The 15,636-nt window shown below is 46.3% G+C and overlaps 12 non-coding genes across 12 annotated transcripts; 7 read left to right on the top strand and 5 right to left on the bottom strand.

Moving 5' to 3' along the window:
• Positions 1–806: 806 nt before the first annotated feature.
• On the bottom strand, positions 807–879 carry TRNAK-CUU (transfer RNA lysine (anticodon CUU)). Its single transcript has one exon. It is a non-coding gene; the product is annotated as a tRNA-Lys (tRNA).
• A 2,282-nt stretch (positions 880–3,161) lies between these two features.
• On the top strand, positions 3,162–3,232 carry TRNAG-GCC (transfer RNA glycine (anticodon GCC)). The gene has a single exon. It is a non-coding gene; the product is annotated as a tRNA-Gly (tRNA).
• A 1,550-nt stretch (positions 3,233–4,782) lies between these two features.
• Positions 4,783–4,853, top strand: TRNAG-GCC (transfer RNA glycine (anticodon GCC)). The gene has a single exon. It is a non-coding gene; the product is annotated as a tRNA-Gly (tRNA).
• Positions 4,854–6,403: 1,550 nt separating this feature from the next.
• Positions 6,404–6,474, top strand: TRNAG-GCC (transfer RNA glycine (anticodon GCC)). Its single transcript has one exon. It is a non-coding gene; the product is annotated as a tRNA-Gly (tRNA).
• Positions 6,475–7,817: 1,343 nt separating this feature from the next.
• On the bottom strand, positions 7,818–7,890 carry TRNAK-CUU (transfer RNA lysine (anticodon CUU)). Its single transcript has one exon. It is a non-coding gene; the product is annotated as a tRNA-Lys (tRNA).
• Positions 7,891–8,024: 134 nt separating this feature from the next.
• Positions 8,025–8,095, top strand: TRNAG-GCC (transfer RNA glycine (anticodon GCC)). Its single transcript has one exon. It is a non-coding gene; the product is annotated as a tRNA-Gly (tRNA).
• Positions 8,096–9,438: 1,343 nt separating this feature from the next.
• Positions 9,439–9,511, bottom strand: TRNAK-CUU (transfer RNA lysine (anticodon CUU)). The gene has a single exon. It is a non-coding gene; the product is annotated as a tRNA-Lys (tRNA).
• Positions 9,512–11,059: 1,548 nt separating this feature from the next.
• On the bottom strand, positions 11,060–11,132 carry TRNAK-CUU (transfer RNA lysine (anticodon CUU)). Its single transcript has one exon. It is a non-coding gene; the product is annotated as a tRNA-Lys (tRNA).
• Positions 11,133–11,266: 134 nt separating this feature from the next.
• Positions 11,267–11,337, top strand: TRNAG-GCC (transfer RNA glycine (anticodon GCC)). Its single transcript has one exon. It is a non-coding gene; the product is annotated as a tRNA-Gly (tRNA).
• A 1,550-nt stretch (positions 11,338–12,887) lies between these two features.
• TRNAG-GCC (transfer RNA glycine (anticodon GCC)) lies at positions 12,888–12,958 on the top strand. Its single transcript has one exon. It is a non-coding gene; the product is annotated as a tRNA-Gly (tRNA).
• A 1,343-nt stretch (positions 12,959–14,301) lies between these two features.
• TRNAK-CUU (transfer RNA lysine (anticodon CUU)) lies at positions 14,302–14,374 on the bottom strand. The gene has a single exon. It is a non-coding gene; the product is annotated as a tRNA-Lys (tRNA).
• Positions 14,375–14,508: 134 nt separating this feature from the next.
• TRNAG-GCC (transfer RNA glycine (anticodon GCC)) lies at positions 14,509–14,579 on the top strand. The gene has a single exon. It is a non-coding gene; the product is annotated as a tRNA-Gly (tRNA).
• Positions 14,580–15,636: the final 1,057 nt, after the last annotated feature.

Raw genomic sequence — 15,636 nt, 5'->3', positions numbered from 1 at the left:
AAGTACAGAAAAAAAGTAGTAACAAACTTAAGTCAAATGAAAGCAACCACTTTTTTTGCTTGCCGGGACTGAAAGGCTTTTTGGTTTGTAACTTTTGTTGGGAAGTACCTCATCTAAAAACAAGTTAAGGGAAAGAGCAACTTCCTTTTTTTCAATCCTCTCAGCTAAATCTCTGGCCGTGTGCAGAGTGCCCTCCTCATACTGCTATGTGAGCACCTTTGGAGTGCAAAGCCTAATACACACCATACCAATGCCTGTCAGATAGATGGGTCGAACAGATGATTTCCGGCAGGTCCGATCTGATTTCCGATCGTTTTTCTGATGGATTTGCATAGTAGTGATCGGAAATCCGAACGGAAATCCGATCGTGTCTGTCGGAAAGGATCTATCGGCCCATCTATCTGATGGGGAATTGCATGGTGTGCACCAGGCATACGAGAATGAGTATCTTTCAGGTGGTTGTTCCTTGTCAAGTGATTGATTGTAAGTCTCTCCTTGACAAAAGGACTGGAGTAAAGCCAACGGAAATCTGGGAAAAGCAGATAAGAAAAGTAGTATAGGAAAGATGAGTAAGATTGTAAGAAGGAGTGTTTTTCTCTTTCTTGGGGTGGTGAAGCACTTTTGCTGAAAAGTTGTTAAAAGAGGTTGTGTGAGTAAAAGTGAAGGGGAAAGCTGAGATGACATTTTCGTTTGTTAGCAAAGGGAGTGGGGAGTGGCATGTGAAAGAGGAAGTGATGGCCTGGTGATGGTTTGTAATCGTTTTGGAGGAGCTCTGCCTAGTAGAAAGTAAAAGGAGAAGCTTTGATCGCCCAACGTGGGGCTCGAACCCACGACCCTGAGATTAAGAGTCTCATGCTCTACCGACTGAGCTAGCCGGGCTTGTTTGCTTGAGCTGAAATGTCAAAAATTGCAAAATGGCGCCAGCCTCACCTTTGCCATCCGCACAGAAGAAGGCAATCTTGTATGGCCTGATTTGGCTGGCCACGTTTTTCAGCACCGAGCAACAGGGCAAGGCATTGGTGGTTCAGTGGTAGAATTCTCGCCTGCCACGCGGGAGGCCCGGGTTCGATTCCTGGCCAATGCAAATGCTAGGATTTTGGCACACCTCCACACTTTGCACTTCTCAAGCTTAAGACATCTCTGCAGGCCAGAAGCCATTTAAGGACATTTGCAAGAGTCACCGTGGCACTTGGCCACAGTGCTGGCTGACAGTCGAGAAGAGGGACCCTAGTACCCAGCAAACATGACTCTAAGACACACAAGTTAAAGCAGCCTTGGGACACTTGCGTGCCCAAAGGCCTTGCATGTCTTCTAGCAGTGCCAGTGACGTGCAGCATCTCTCCCTCTCCAGTACTCACCTATTAGGCTTCTTTTTAACTGTCTAGAAAAGCCTCGGAAATGCCAAGTCAGCAGCATCTGCTCATCTGGTGTTGTTTTACAACTTTTTGCCTTGTTGTCTTTGCACTCTACTCAGGGCCTTGCTCAAATTTAGAGCGTTCTCTCTAGGCCCTCATTCATTCTACTTTTGTCCTGAGTTTTCTCACAGTAGATGTTGAGATGTTGTGTCAGCTTACCTACAACTTGCTTTCCCAGCACCTAGCAATTAAGAAAACATACTAAAAGTACAGAAAAAAAAGTAGTAACAAACTTAACCACCCTGGCGTTCTATTAAGATCGCCAGGGCGGCTGCGGGAGGGTTTTTTTTAAATAAAAAAAAAACTATTTCATGCAGCCAACTGAAAGTTGGCTGCATGAAAGCCCACTAGAGGGCGCTCCGGAGGCGTTCTTCCGATCGCCTCCGGCGCCCAGAATAAACAAGGAAGGCCGCAATGAGCGGCCTTCCTCGTTTTGCTTACATCGTCGCCATAGCGACGAGCGGAGTGACGTCATGGACGTCAGCCGACGTCCTGACGTCAGCCGCCTCCGATCCAGCCCTTAGCGCTGGCCGGAACTTTTTGTTCCGGCTACGCTGGGCTCAGGCGGCTGGGGGGACCCTCTTTCGCCGCTGCTCGCGGCGGATCGCCGCAGAGCGGCGGCGATCGGGCAGCACACGCGGCTGGCAAAGTGCCGGCTGCGTGTGCTGCTCTTTATTTGATGAAAATCGGCCCAGCAGGGCCTGAGCGGCAGCCTCCGGCGGTGATGGACGAGCTGAGCTCGTCCATACCGCCCGGCTGGTTAAGTCAAATGAAAGCAACCACTTTTTTTGCTTGCCGGGACTGAAAGGCTTTTTGGTTTGTAACTTTTGTTGGGAAGTACCTCATCTAAAAACAAGTTAAGGGAAAGAGCGACTTCCTTTTTTTCAATCCTCTCAGCTAAATCTCAGGCCGTGTGCAGAGTGCCCTCCTCATACTGCTATGTGAGTACCTTTGGAGTGCAAAGCCTAATACACACCATACCAATGCCTGTCAGATAGATGGGTCGAACAGATGATTTCCGGCAGGTCCGATCTGATTTCCGATCGTTTTTCTGATGGATTTGCATAGTAGTGATCGGAAATCTGAACGGAAATCCGATCGTGTCTGTCGGAAAGGATCTATCGGCCCATCTATCTGATGGGGAATTGCATGGTGTGCACCAGGCATACGAGAATGAGTATCTTTCAGGTGGTTGTTCCTTGTCAAGTGATTGATTGTAAGTCTCTCCTTGACAAAAGGACTGGAGTAAAGCCAACGGAAATCTGGGAAAAGCAGATAAGAAAAGTAGTATAGGAAAGATGAGTAAGATTGTAAGAAGGAGTGTTTTTCTCTTTCTTGGGGTGGTGAAGCACTTTTGCTGAAAAGTTGTTAAAAGAGGTTGTGTGAGTAAAAGTGAAGGGGAAAGCTGAGATGACATTTTCGTTTGTTAGCAAAGGGAGTGGGGAGTGGCATGTGAAAGAGGAAGTGATGGCCTGGTGATGGTTTGTAATCGTTTTGGAGGAGCTCTGCCTAGTAGAAAGTAAAAGGAGAAGCTTTGATCGCCCAACGTGGGGCTCGAACCCACAACCCTGAGATTAAGAGTCTTATGCTCTACCGACTGAGCTAGCCGAGCTTGCTTGCTTGAGCTGAAATGTCAAAAATTGCAAAATGGCGCCAGCCTCACCTTTGCCATCCGCACAGAAGAAGGCAATCTTGTATGGCCTGATTTGGCTGGCCACGTTTTTCAGCACCGAGCAACAGGGCAAGGCATTGGTGGTTCAGTGGTAGAATTCTCGCCTGCCACGCGGGAGGCCCGGGTTCGATTCCCGGCCAATGCAAATGCTAGGATTTTGGCACACCTCCACACTTTGCACTTCTCAAGCTTAAGACATCTCTGCAGGCCAGAAGCCATTTAAGGACATTTGCAAGAGTCACCGTGGCACTTGGCCACAGTGCTGGCTGACAGTCGAGAAGAGGGACCCTAGTACCCAGCAAACATGACTCTAAGACACACAAGTTAAAGCAGCCTTGGGACACTTGCGTGCCCAAAGGCCTTGCATGTCTTCTAGCAGTGCCAGTGACGTGCAGCATCTCTCCCTCTCCAGTACTCACCTATTAGGCTTCTTTTTAACTGTCTAGAAAAGCCTCGGAAATGCCAAGTCAGCAGCATCTGCTCATCTGGTGTTGTTTTACAACTTTTTGCCTTGTTGTCTTTGCACTCGACTCAGGGCCTTGCTAAAATTTGGAGCGTTCTCTCTAGGCCCTCATTCATTCTACTTTTGTCCTGAGTTTTCTCACAGTAAATGTTGAGATGTTGTGTCCGCTTACCTACAACTTGCTTTCCCAGCACCTAGCAATTAAGAAAACATACTAAAAGTACAGAAAAAAAAGTAGTAACAAACTTAAGTCAAATGAAAGCAACCACTTTTTTTGCTTGCCGGGACTGAAAGGCTTTTTGGTTTGTAACTTTTGTTGGGAAGTACCTCATCTAAAAACAAGTTAAGGGAAAGAGCAACTTCCTTTTTTTCAATCCTCTCAGCTAAATTTCAGGCCGTGTGCAGAGTGCCCTCCTCATACTGCTATGTGAGCACCTTTGGAGTGCAAAGCCTAATACACACCATACCAATGCCTGTCAGATAGATGGGTCGAACAGATGATTTCCGGCAGGTCCGATCTGATTTCCGATCGTTTTTCTGATGGATTTGCATAGTAGTGATCGGAAATCCGAACGGAAATCCGATCGTGTCTGTCGGAAAGGATCTATCGGCCCATCTATCTGATGGGGAATTGCATGGTGTGCACCAGGCATACGAGAATGAGTATCTTTCAGGTGGTTGTTCCTTGTCAAGTGATTGATTGTAAGTCTCTCCTTGACAAAAGGACTGGAGTAAAGCCAACGGAAATCTGGGAAAAGCAGATAAGAAAAGTAGTATAGGAAAGATGAGTAAGATTGTAAGAAGGAGTGTTTTTCTCTTTCTTGGGGTGGTGAAGCACTTTTGCTGAAAAGTTGTTAAAAGAGGTTGTGTGAGTAAAAGTGAAGGGGAAAGCTGAGATGACATTTTCGTTTGTTAGCAAAGGGAGTGGGGAGTGGCATGTGAAAGAGGAAGTGATGGCCTGGTGATGGTTTGTAATCGTTTTGGAGGAGCTCTGCCTAGTAGAAAGTAAAAGGAGAAGCTTTGATCGCCCAACGTGGGGCTCGAACCCACGAGCCTGAGATTAAGAGTCTCATGCTCTACCGACTGAGCTAGCCGGGCTTGCTTGCTTGAGCTGAAATGTCAAAAATTGCAAAATGGCGCCAGCCTCACCTTTGCCATCCGCACAGAAGAAGGCAATCTTGTATGGCCTGATTTGGCTGGCCACGTTTTTCAGCACCGAGCAACAGGGCAAGGCATTGGTGGTTCAGTGGTAGAATTCTCGCCTGCCACGCGGGAGGCCCGGGTTCGATTCCCGGCCAATGCAAATGCTAGGATTTTGGCACACCTCCACACTTTGCACTTCTCAAGCTTAAGACATCTCTGCAGGCCAGAAGCCATTTAAGGACATTTGCAAGAGTCACCGTGGCACTTGGCCACAGTGCTGGCTGACAGTCGAGAAGAGGGACCCTAGTACCCAGCAAAAATGACTCTAAGACACACAAGTTAAAGCAGCCTTGGGACACTTGCGTGCCCAAAGGCCTTGCATGTCTTCTAGCAGTGCCAGTGACGTGCAGCATCTCTCCCTCTCCAGTACTCACCTATTAGGCTTCTTTTTAACTGTCTAGAAAAGCCTCGGAAATGCCAAGTCAGCAGCATCTGCTCATCTGGTGTTGTTTTACAACTTTTTGCCTTGTTGTCTTTGCACTCTACTCAGGGCCTTGCTCAAATTTGGAGCGTTCTCTCTAGGCCCTCATTCATTCTACTTTTGTCCTGAGTTTTCTCACAGTAGATGTTGAGATGTTGTGTCAGCTTACCTACAACTTGCTTTCCCAGCACCTAGCAATTAAGAAAACATACTAAAAGTACAGAAAAAAAAGTAGTAACAAACTTAAGTCAAATGAAAGCAACCACTTTTTTTGCTTGCCGGGACTGAAAGGCTTTTTGGTTTGTAACTTTTGTTGGGAAGTACCTCATCTAAAAACAAGTTAAGGGAAAGAGCAACTTCCTTTTTTTCAATCCTCTCAGCTAAATCTCAGGCCGTGTGCAGAGTGCCCTCCTCATACTGCTATGTGAGCACCTTTGGAGTGCAAAGCCTAATACACACCATACCAATGCCTGTCAGATAGATGGGTCGAACAGATGATTTCCGGCAGGTCCGATCTGATTTCCGATCGTTTTTCTGATGGATTTGCATAGTAGTGATCGGAAATCCGAACGGAAATCCGATCGTGTCTGTCGGAAAGGATCTATCGGCCCATCTATCTGATGGGGAATTGCATGGTGTGCACCAGGCATACGAGAATGAGTATCTTTCAGGTGGTTGTTCCTTGTCAAGTGATTGATTGTAAGTCTCTCCTTGACAAAAGGACTGGAGTAAAGCCAACGGAAATCTGGGAAAAGCAGATAAGAAAAGTAGTATAGGAAAGATGAGTAAGATTGTAAGAAGGAGTGTTTTTCTCTTTCTTGGGGTGGTGAAGCACTTTTGCTGAAAAGTTGTTAAAAGAGGTTGTGTGAGTAAAAGTGAAGGGGAAAGCTGAGATGACATTTTCGTTTGTTAGCAAAGGGAGTGGGGAGTGGCATGTGAAAGAGGAGGTGATGGCCTGGTGATGGTTTGTAATCGTTTTGGAGGAGCTCTGCCTAGTAGAAAGTAAAAGGAGAAGCTTTGATCGCCCAACGTGGGGCTCGAATCCACGACCCTGAGATTAAGAGTCTCATGCTCTACCGACTGAGCTAGCCAGGCTTGCTTGCTTAAGCTGAAATGTCAAAAATTGCAAAATGGCGCCAGCCTCACCTTTGCCATCCGCACAGAAGAAGGCAATCTTGTATGGCCTGATTTGGCTGGCCATGTTTTTCAGCACCGAGCAACAGGGCAAGGCATTGGTGGTTCAGTGGTAGAATTCTCGCCTGCCACGCGGGAGGCCCGGGTTCGATTCCCGGCCAATGCAAATGCTAGGATTTTGGCACACCTCCACACTTTGCACTTCTCAAGCTTAAGACATCTCTGCAGGCCAGAAGCCATTTAAGGACATTTGCAAGAGTCACCGTGGCACTTGGCCACAGTGCTGGCTGACAGTCGAGAAGAGGGACCCTAGTACCCAGCAAACATGACTCTAAGACACACAAGTTAAAGCAGCCTTGGGACACTTGCGTGCCCAAAGGCCTTGCATGTCTTCTAGCAGTGCCAGTGACGTGCAGCATCTCTCCCTCTCCAGTACTCACCTATTAGGCTTCTTTTTAACTGTCTAGAAAAGCCTCGGAAATGCCAAGTCAGCAGCATCTGCTCATCTGGTGTTGTTTTACAACTTTTTGCCTTGTTGTCTTTGCACTCTACTCAGGGCCTTGCTCAAATTTGGAGCGTTCTCTCTAGGCCCTCATTCATTCTACTTTTGTCCTGAGTTTTCTCACAGTAGATGTTGAGATGTTGTGTCAGCTTACCTACAACTTGCTTTCCCAGCACCTAGCAATTAAGAAAACATACTAAAAGTACAGAAAAAAAAGTAGTAACAAACTTAAGTCAAATGAAAGCAACCACTTTTTTTGCTTGCCGGGACTGAAAGGCTTTTTGGTTTGTAACTTTTGTTGGGAAGTACCTCATCTAAAAACAAGTTAAGGGAAAGAGCAACTTCCTTTTTTTCAATCCTCTCAGCTAAATCTCAGGCCGTGTGCAGAGTGCCCTCCTCATACTGCTATGTGAGCACCTTTGGAGTGCAAAGCCTAATACACACCATACCAATGCCTGTCAGATAGATGGGTCGAACAGATGATTTCCGGCAGGTCCGATCTGATTTCCGATCGTTTTTCTGATGGATTTGCATAGTAGTGATCGGAAATCCGAACGGAAATCCGATCGTGTCTGTCGGAAAGGATCTATCGGCCCATCTATCTGATGGGGAATTGCATGGTGTGCACCAGGCATACGAGAATGAGTATCTTTCAGGTGGTTGTTCCTTGTCAAGTGATTGATTGTAAGTCTCTCCTTGACAAAAGGACTGGAGTAAAGCCAACGGAAATCTGGGAAAAGCAGATAAGAAAAGTAGTATAGGAAAGATGAGTAAGATTGTAAGAAGGAGTGTTTTTCTCTTTCTTGGGGTGGTGAAGCACTTTTGCTGAAAAGTTGTTAAAAGAGGTTGTGTGAGTAAAAGTGAAGGGGAAAGCTGAGATGACATTTTCGTTTGTTAGCAAAGGGAGTGGGGAGTGGCATGTGAAAGAGGAAGTGATGGCCTGGTGATGGTTTGTAATCGTTTTGGAGGAGCTCTGCCTAGTAGAAAGTAAAAGGAGAAGCTTTGATCGCCCAACGTGGGGCTCGAACCCACGACCCTGAGATTAAGAGTCTCATGCTCTACCGACTGAGCTAGCCGGGCTTGCTTGCTTGAGCTGAAATGTCAAAAATTGCAAAATGGCGCCAGCCTCACCTTTGCCATCCGCACAGAAGAAGGCAATCTTGTATGGCCTGATTTGGCTGGCCACGTTTTTCAGCACCGAGCAACAGGGCAAGGCATTGGTGGTTCAGTGGTAGAATTCTCGCCTGCCACGCGGGAGGCCCGGGTTCGATTCCCGGCCAATGCAAATGCTAGGATTTTGGCACACCTCCACACTTTGCACTTCTCAAGCTTAAGACATCTCTGCAGGCCAGAAGCCATTTAAGGACATTTGCAAGAGTCACCGTGGCACTTGGCCACAGTGCTGGCTGACAGTCGAGAAGAGGGACCCTAGTACCCAGCAAACATGACTCTAAGACACACAAGTTAAAGCAGCCTTGGGACACTTGCGTGCCCAAAGGCCTTGCATGTCTTCTAGCAGTGCCAGTGACGTGCAGCATCTCTCCCTCTCCAGTACTCACCTATTAGGCTTCTTTTTAACTGTCTAGAAAAGCCTCGGAAATGCCAAGTCAGCAGCATCTGCTCATCTGGTGTTGTTTTACAACTTTTTGCCTTGTTGTCTTTGCACTCTACTCAGGGCCTTGCTCAAATTTGGAGCGTTCTCTCTAGGCCCTCATTCATTCTACTTTTGTCCTGAGTTTTCTCACAGTAGATGTTGAGATGTTGTGTCAGCTTACCTACAACTTGCTTTCCCAGCACCTAGCAATTAAGAAAACATACTAAAAGTACAGAAAAAAAAGTAGTAACAAACTTAAGTCAAATGAAAGCAACCACTTTTTTTGCTTGCCGGGACTGAAAGGCTTTTTGGTTTGTAACTTTTGTTGGGAAGTACCTCATCTAAAAACAAGTTAAGGGAAAGAGCAACTTCCTTTTTTTCAATCCTCTCAGCTAAATCTCAGGCCGTGTGCAGAGTGCCCTCCTCATACTGCTATGTGAGCACCTTTGGAGTGCAAAGCCTAATACACACCATACCAATGCCTGTCAGATAGATGGGTCGAACAGATGATTTCCGGCAGGTCCGATCTGATTTCCGATCGTTTTTCTGATGGATTTGCATAGTAGTGATCGGAAATCCGAACGGAAATCCGATCGTGTCTGTCGGAAAGGATCTATCGGCCCATCTATCTGATGGGGAATTGCATGGTGTGCACCAGGCATACGAGAATGAGTATCTTTCAGGTGGTTGTTCCTTGTCAAGTGATTGATTGTAAGTCTCTCCTTGACAAAAGGACTGGAGTAAAGCCAACGGAAATCTGGGAAAAGCAGATAAGAAAAGTAGTATAGGAAAGATGAGTAAGATTGTAAGAAGGAGTGTTTTTCTCTTTCTTGGGGTGGTGAAGCACTTTTGCTGAAAAGTTGTTAAAAGAGGTTGTGTGAGTAAAAGTGAAGGGGAAAGCTGAGATGACATTTTCGTTTGTTAGCAAAGGGAGTGGGGAGTGGCATGTGAAAGAGGAAGTGATGGCCTGGTGATGGTTTGTAATCGTTTTGGAGGAGCTCTGCCTAGTAGAAAGTAAAAGGAGAAGCTTTGATCGCCCAACATGGGGCTCGAACCCACGACCCTGAGATTAAGAGTCTCATGCTCTACCGACTGAGCTAGCCGGGCTTGCTTGCTTGAGCTGAAATGTCAAAAATTGCAAAATGGCGCCAGCCTCACCTTTGCCATCCGCACAGAAGAAGGCAATCTTGTATGGCCTGATTTGGCTGGCCACGTTTTTCAGCACCGAGCAACAGGGCAAGGCATTGGTGGTTCAGTGGTAGAATTCTCGCCTGCCACGCGGGAGGCCCGGGTTCGATTCCCAGCCAATGCAAATGCTAGGATTTTGGCACACCTCCACACTTTGCACTTCTCAAGCTTAAGACATCTCTGCAGGCCAGAAGCCATTTAAGGACATTTGCAAGAGTCACCGTGGCACTTGGCCACAGTGCTGGCTGACAGTCGAGAAGAGGGACCCTAGTACCCAGCAAACATGACTCTAAGACACACAAGTTAAAGCAGCCTTGGGACACTTGCGTGCCCAAAGGCCTTGCATGTCTTCTAGCAGTGCCAGTGACGTGCAGCATCTCTCCCTCTCCAGTACTCACCTATTAGGCTTCTTTTTAACTGTCTAGAAAAGCCTCGGAAATGCCAAGTCAGCAGCATCTGCTCATCTGGTGTTGTTTTACAACTTTTTGCCTTGTTGTCTTTGCACTCTACTCAGGGCCTTGCTCAAATTTGGAGCGTTCTCTCTAGGCCCTCATTCATTCTACTTTTGTCCTGAGTTTTCTCACAGTACATGTTGAGATGTTGTGTCAGCTTACCTACAACTTGCTTTCCCAGCACCTAGCAATTAAGAAAACATACTAAAAGTACAGAAAAAAAAGTAGTAACAAACTTAAGTCAAATGAAAGCAACCACTTTTTTTGCTTGCCGGGACTGAAAGGCTTTTTGGTTTGTAACTTTTGTTGGGAAGTACCTCATCTAAAAACAAGTTAAGGGAAAGAGCAACTTCCTTTTTTTCAATCCTCTCAGCTAAATCTCAGGCCGTGTGCAGAGTGCCCTCCTCATACTGCTATGTGAGCACCTTTGGAGTGCAAAGCCTAATACACACCATACCAATGCCTGTCAGATAGATGGGTCGAACAGATGATTTCCGGCAGGTCCGATCTGATTTCCGATCGTTTTTCTGATGGATTTGCATAGTAGTGATCGGAAATCCGAACGGAAATCCGATCGTGTCTGTCGGAAAGGATCTATCGGCCCATCTATCTGATGGGGAATTGCATGGTGTGCACCAGGCATACGAGAATGAGTATCTTTCAGGTGGTTGTTCCTTGTCAAGTGATTGATTGTAAGTCTCTCCTTGACAAAAGGACTGGAGTAAAGCCAACGGAAATCTGGGAAAAGCAGATAAGAAAAGTAGTATAGGAAAGATGAGTAAGATTGTAAGAAGGAGTGTTTTTCTCTTTCTTGGGGTGGTGAAGCACTTTTGCTGAAAAGTTGTTAAAAGAGGTTGTGTGAGTAAAAGTGAAGGGGAAAGCTGAGATGACATTTTCGTTTGTTAGCAAAGGGAGTGGGGAGTGGCATGTGAAAGAGGAAGTGATGGCCTGGTGATGGTTTGTAATCGTTTTGGAGGAGCTCTGCCTAGTAGAAAGTAAAAGGAGAAGCTTTGATCGCCCAACGTGGGGCTCGAACCCACGACCCTGAGATTAAGAGTCTCATGCTCTACCGACTGAGCTAGCCAGGCTTGCTTGCTTGAGCTGAAATGTCAAAAATTGCAAAATGGCGCCAGCCTCACCTTTGCCATCCGCACAGAAGAAGGCAATCTTGTATGGCCTGATTTGGCTGGCCACGTTTTTCAGCACCGAGCAACAGGGCAAGGCATTGGTGGTTCAGTGGTAGAATTCTCGCCTGCCACGCGGGCGTCCCGGGTTCGATTCCCGGCCAATGCAAATGCTAGGATTTTGGCACACCTCCACACTTTGCACTTTTCAAGCTTAAGACATCTCTGCAGGCCAGAAGCCATTTAAGGACATTTGCAAGAGTCACCGTGGCACTTGGCCACAGTGCTGGCTGACAGTCGAGAAGAGGGACCCTAGTACCCAGCAAACATGACTCTAAGACACACAAGTTAAAGCAGCCTTGGGACACTTGCGTGCCCAAAGGCCTTGCATGTCTTCTAGCAGTGCCAGTGATGTGCAGCATCTCTCCCTCTCCAGTACTCACCTATTAGGCTTCTTTTTAACTGTCTAGAAAAGCCTCGGAAATGCCAAGTCAGCAGCATCTGCTCATCTGGTGTTGTTTTACAACTTTTTGCCTTGTTGTCTTTGCACTCTACTCAGGGCCTTGCTCAAATTTGGAGCGTTCTCTCTAGGCCCTCATTCATTCTACTTTTGTCCTGAGTTTTCTCACAGTAGATGTTGAGATGTTGTGTCAGCTTACCTACAACTTGCTTTCCCAGCACCTAGCAATTAAGAAAACATACTAAAAGTACAGAAAAAAAAGTAGTAACAAACTTAAGTCAAATGAAAGCAACCACTTTTTTTGCTTGCCGGGACTGAAAGGCTTTTTGGTTTGTAACTTTTGTTGGGAAGTACCTCATCTAAAAACAAGTTAAGGGAAAGAGCAACTTCCTTTTTTTCAATCCTCTCAGCTAAATCTCAGGCCGTGTGCAGAGTGCCCTCCTCATACTGCTATGTGAGCACCTTTGGAGTGCAAAGCCTAATACACACCATACCAATGCCTGTCAGATAGATGGGTCGAACAGATGATTTCCGGCAGGTCCGATCTGATTTCCGATCGTTTTTCTGATGGATTTGCATAGTAGTGATCGGAAATCCGAACGGAAATCCGATCGTGTCTGTCGGAAAGGATCTATCGGCCCATCTATCTGATGGGGAATTGCATGGTGTGCACCAGGCATACGAGAATGAGTATCTTTCAGGTGGTTGTTCCTTGTCAAGTGATTGATTGTAAGTCTCTCCTTGACAAAAGGACTGGAGTAAAGCCAACGGAAATCTGGGAAAAGCAGATAAGAAAAGTAGTATAGGAAAGATGAGTAAGATTGTAAGAAGGAGTGTTTTTCTCTTTCTTGGGGTGGTGAAGCACTTTTGCTGAAAAGTTGTTAAAAGAGGTTGTGTGAGTAAAAGTGAAGGGGAAAGCTGAGATGACATTTTCGTTTGTTAGCAAAGGGAGTGGGGAGTGGCATGTGAAAGAGGAAGTGATGGCCTGGTGATGGTTTGTAATCGTTTTGGAGGAGCTCTGCCTAGTAGAAAGTAAAAGGAGAAGCTTTGATCGCTCAACGTGGGGCTCGAACCCACGACCCTGAGATTAAGAGTCTCATGCTCTACCGACTGAGCTAGCCGGGCTTGCTTGCTTGAGCTGAAATGTCAAAAATTGCAAAATGGCGCCAGCCTCACCTTTGCCATCCGCACAGAAGAAGGCAATCTTGTATGGCCTGATTTGGCTGGCCACGTTTTTCAGCACCGAGCAACAGGGCAAGGCATTGGTGGTTCAGTGGTAGAATTCTCGCCTGCCACGCGGGAGGCCTGGGTTCGATTCCCGGCCAATGCAAATGCTAGGATTTTGGCACACCTCCACACTTTGCACTTCTCAAGCTTAAGACATCTCTGCAGGCCAGAAGCCATTTAAGGACATTTGCAAGAGTCACCGTGGCACTTGGCCACAGTGCTGGCTGACAGTCGAGAAGAGGGACCCTAGTACCCAGCAAACATGACTCTAAGACACACAAGTTAAAGCAGCCTTGGGACACTTGCGTGCCCAAAGGCCTTGCATGTCTTCTAGCAGTGCCAGTGACGTGCAGAATCTCTCCCTCTCCAGTACTCACCTATTAGGCTTCTTTTTAACTGTCTAGAAAAGCCTCGGAAATGCCAAGTCAGCAGCTTCTGCTCATCTGGTGTTGTTTTACAACTTTTTGCCTTGTTGTCTTTGCACTCTACTCAGGGCCTTGCTCAAATTTGGAGCGTTCTCTCTAGGCCCTCATTCATTCTACTTTTGTCCTGAGTTTTCTCACAGTAGATGTTGAGATGTTGTGTCAGCTTACCTACAACTTGCTTTCCCAGCACCTAGCAATTAAGAAAACATACTAAAAGTACAGAAAAAAAAGTAGTAACAAACTTAAGTCAAATGAAAGCAACCACTTTTTTTGCTTGCCGGGACTGAAAGGCTTTTTGGTTTGTAACTTTTGTTGGGAAGTACCTCATCTAAAAACAAGTTAAGGGAAAGAGCAACTTCCTTTTTTTCAATCCTCTCAGCTAAATCTCAGGCCGTGTGCAGAGTGCCCTCCTCATACTGCTATGTGAGCACCTTTGGAGTGCAAAGCCTAATACACACCATACCAATGCCTGTCAGATAGATGGGTCGAACAGATGATTTCCGGCAGGTCCGATCTGATTTCCGATCGTTTTTCTGATGGATTTGCATAGTAGTGATCGGAAATCCGAACGGAAATCCGATCGTGTCTGTCGGAAAGGATCTATCGGCCCATCTATCTGATGGGGAATTGCATGGTGTGCACCAGGCATACGAGAATGAGTATCTTTCAGGTGGTTGTTCCTTGTCAAGTGATTGATTGTAAGTCTCTCCTTGACAAAAGGACTGGAGTAAAGCCAACGGAAATCTGGGAAAAGCAGATAAGAAAAGTAGTATAGGAAAGATGAGTAAGATTGTAAGAAGGAGTGTTTTTCTCTTTCTTGGGGTGGTGAAGCACTTTTGCTGAAAAGTTGTTAAAAGAGGTTGTGTGAGTAAAAGTGAAGGGGAAAGCTGAGATGACATTTTCGTTTGTTAGCAAAGGGAGTGGGGAGTGGCATGTGAAAGAGGAAGTGATGGCCTGGTGATGGTTTGTAATCGTTTTGGAGGAGCTCTGCCTAGTAGAAAGTAAAAGGAAAAGCTTTGATCGCCCAACATGGGGCTCGAACCCACGACCCTGAGATTAAGAGTCTCATGCTCTACCGACTGAGCTAGCCGGGCTTGCTTGCTTGAGCTGAAATGTCAAAAATTGCAAAATGGCGCCAGCCTCACCTTTGCCATCCGCACAGAAGAAGGCAATCTTGTATGGCCTGATTTGGCTGGCCACGTTTTTCAGCACCGAGCAACAGGGCAAGGCATTGGTGGTTCAGTGGTAGAATTCTCGCCTGCCACGCGGGAGGCCCGGGTTCGATTCCCGGCCAATGCAAATGCTAGGATTTTGGCACACCTCCACACTTTGCACTTCTCAAGCTTAAGACATCTCTGCAGGCCAGAAGCCATTTAAGGACATTTGCAAGAGTCACCGTGGCACTTGGCCACAGTGCTGGCTGACAGTCGAGAAGAGGGACACTAGTACCCAGCAAACATGACTCTAAGACACACAAGTTAAAGCAGCCTTGGGACACTTGCGTGCCCAAAGGCCTTGCATGTCTTCTAGCAGTGCCAGTGACGTGCAGCATCTCTCCCTCTCCAGTACTCACCTATTAGGCTTCTTTTTTTTTTTTTTTTTTTTCCAATAAATTTTTATTGAATTTTATAACAGTACAGCTTATCGTTGAGAGTAATAACAGTTTAGATAACAATTGTAGATTTGAAACTACTGATAATTAGCATGTGGTATAACATTGTAACAGAATCTAATAATATAACAGAGTATGACAGTGGATTATTAAAGTAAGATAATAATGATTTAGTTGGAGAGATAACCTTTGATTGTTCTCAACCAGGGTCTGGGGTTGCTGAGGAACTAATGAGGGGTTTTAGTAGTTTGAGTAATGGTGTACGGTGAGAGGGAAAGGTGTGTCCTGACTGTCAGACCTTAGTAATGATAGTTTGTAGAGGGGGTTATTATTATTGGCTGCAGGGGCAAAGCCATCTACCTGCAGCTTGCTCTAAGGGAGGGAGGGGGCTTTAGATGGTTGATTGGCTCATAGTGGGCTTTGAAAGTGAGTAAGGAATTACTCGGTCGTTTGATAGAGCTGGTTGAGGATGATGAGGTGTCTTGGTGGTATACCAGGGAAGTAGGACTAGGTATACCCATGGGTAGACATGAGAAGGGGAAGGGAAGGGGAGGGGGAGGGAACCAGGGGAAGGGGTTTTAAACGACTGTATATAGTAACTAAAGTTCAAAAGAGAACAGAAACGAAAGAAATTTTTAGCAACATTAACAAGAGATGTCTGTTGGAAGTAGTCACCATGTATAAAATAACCTGGCCTCCTGTATTTCAGGTCTGTCTGTTGTAGTAGGCTTTAATGTTGTTTTG

Source organism: Hyperolius riggenbachi, chromosome 4, assembly GCF_040937935.1.
Source record: "Hyperolius riggenbachi isolate aHypRig1 chromosome 4, aHypRig1.pri, whole genome shotgun sequence".
In the NCBI taxonomy this organism is placed as follows: Eukaryota; Metazoa; Chordata; class Amphibia; order Anura; family Hyperoliidae; genus Hyperolius; species Hyperolius riggenbachi.
The sequence above is the reverse complement of the archived record's forward strand: the minus strand, read 5'-3'. Positions and strand labels throughout refer to the sequence as shown.